Genomic DNA, 2,436 nt, shown 5'->3' on the forward strand with positions numbered 1-2,436 from the left:
TCTTTTTCCCCAACTTGAGTGAAGGCTTCAGCTAGGGTTTTGAGAGGTATTATCTAGGTATTTGGAGAGGTTCTATGGCTCTGACATCGCGCTCCATTTGGAAGAAGGTTAGTGCGAGAGCTTTTCATCGGCACCGATCCAAACTGAGTTGTATCAGTAGGCTGCATAAAGGGACCCTTGGATCAAGAGAGGACTCCCAGCAAGACCATCGCCATGACTATCGAGTGGGTTTTCTATGGATTCTTTGATTTTACATTTGATTTCATTGATTGTAATTAGCTCCATGGAGAGGTAAACCCCCTAGTGGGTACTTGGGTATCTATGAACCCTAGGATGTATTTGTTTCATTGAACCTCTTTATTATGATTTCAATTAATTGATGTTTTATTTGAGTTCCAATATTGAATGCTTGATTGTATGAATACTCCCTTAGAGTGGCACTAGGGTTGAGAGTTCTTGTTGGTAACCCTTGTGAGTGATTGACACACCACGAGAGTTAGACAAATATATACATTGGAGAGGGTTGAGAGGGTGAGTCGAGAGGTAGCGGAGCGTCCCCTTTCCCCTCCGATGTGAATTATTCTACCTCCATTTCATCAAGTTCTTTATGGTTAGAGTAGAGTGAATAGGCTAAAGGATGACCTTCCGCTGGGGTTTAGTTGGGGTGCAACGGAGTGAAGCGTTGAAGTGATTTTAGCACCTAGGGCTTAATTATGGCTAGGCACCTTCCACCTGGACCAAAGGGTTAGGTCTATATCTAGGAAGAGGATTTATCACTTGGAGTCCCTAGAACTCATTACAATTCTATAAGAGTGCGAAGTTGAGATGTTATTTAATTTCTCCTCCTGCACATGTATAGAGTTAGGCATGGTTGACCTTAGATTTTGGACCATCTATTTAAGGATCTCCATAACTCATTATTGCATTAGTTAGAAAGTATAATAGAGTGTTCTTGCACTTGAAACGATTGTCCTAGGTGGAACAATAGCCGGGTACCCCATTTATATCGATTGCCTTACTTCTCCTTTACTCGTGCTCTCTTTCTTTTTCTTTTACTTTTGTTATTTCACATCTTGTCACACATATCACTATTCATCTTTCACTTAGTTACAAAACAATTTAGGTGTTTTTATTTCCTACTCCCTGCGGATATGATATCACACTAATCTGGGATTTTATTACTTCGATAAACCCGTGCACTTGCGGGAAATACGCAAGGGGTGGTGTCAAGTTTTTGGCGCCATTGCCGGGGAGTAGATGTTTAGAGATACTTTGCACTTTGTTTTCTTAGCTATTTATTCATTCATTCTACTTCATTTCTTCTTATTCTATCATCGTTCTGATTTCTGTTTCTTTCTTTTTGGTGCAGCTCCAGGTTATGACCCGAGGTAACCCTCAATATTGATTGAAGGAGATCCCGAGCTTGAATGTACACTTAGAAGAAAAGAAAAAGAACCTGTGCAAGAACCGTCTAATCTAGCTGATTTGGAAGTAGAAGAATCTGAAAACATGGTTGAATAGAATGAGCAACAATGGACATTATCTGATTATCCCAGACCTTGAGTATTGGGGACACAATCGAGTATTGTGCGTCTCCTGATTACAACTCAGAACTTCGAGCTAAAGCCGGCATTCATCCACATGTTGCAGTAATCTGCACAGTTAATTGGTTTGGCCAATGAGGATTCAAACAGTCATATAGAGAACTTTCTCGAGGTGTGTGATATGCTTAATATAAACGGGGTAATAGACAATGCCATCAAGTTGAGAGCCTTCCTATTTTCCTTAAAGGGGAGAGCGAAGCAGTGGCTACACTCATTACCTAGAGCATTTATTACCACATAGGAGGAATTGGTAGAAGCTTTTCTGGCCCATTATTTACCTCCCAGAAAATCTGCAAAGCTTAGAAATGAGATATCATCCTTTATACAGTCAGAATTGGAGTCTTTATTTGAGACATGGGAAAGGTTCAAGGAGCTCCTGAGAAAGTGCCCGCAACACGATTTCCCGTAGTGGATAATTTTTCAGACCTTTTATAACGGGTTGAATCCGAGTACAAGGCAACTCTTGGATCCAGCAGTAGGAGGTACCTTAGGTAGTAAGACCCCCGGTCAGGCCCGTCAACTAATTGAAGAAATGGGGTAAAATAGCTACCAGTGGAATGCTAGGGAGAAGAAAAAGGTGGTCGAGCTCTATGAGATAGATGCAGTAACTTCATTGGCGGCTCAAGTGGAATCATTGAGTAAGAAGTTAGATCTTCTAACTTCGAATAAAGTGGCGGCTGTGACTACTAACACCGGGTGTGGTGAAGGACATGCTCCCTCCGATTGCCCGATTTCTATTGGTGATGTATCTTCGGTTGAGAATGTCGATTTTGTGGGTAATGCAATGAGGAAACAAGGAAATTTATATACCAACACCTACAATCCTGGTTGG

The 2,436-nt window shown here is 41.3% G+C and overlaps 1 non-coding gene across 1 annotated transcript; it reads right to left on the minus strand.

The window, feature by feature from the left end:
• Window positions 1–1,899: 1,899 nt before the first annotated feature.
• LOC120256273 lies at window positions 1,900–2,006 on the minus strand. The gene has a single exon (XR_005535252.1). It is a non-coding gene; the product is annotated as a small nucleolar RNA R71 (small nucleolar RNA).
• Between the last annotated feature and the right edge of the window lie 430 nt (window positions 2,007–2,436).

This window comes from Dioscorea cayenensis, unplaced genomic scaffold (assembly GCF_009730915.1).
Source record: "Dioscorea cayenensis subsp. rotundata cultivar TDr96_F1 unplaced genomic scaffold, TDr96_F1_v2_PseudoChromosome.rev07_lg8_w22 25.fasta BLBR01001370.1, whole genome shotgun sequence".
Classification (NCBI taxonomy): domain Eukaryota; kingdom Viridiplantae; phylum Streptophyta; class Magnoliopsida; order Dioscoreales; family Dioscoreaceae; genus Dioscorea; species Dioscorea cayenensis.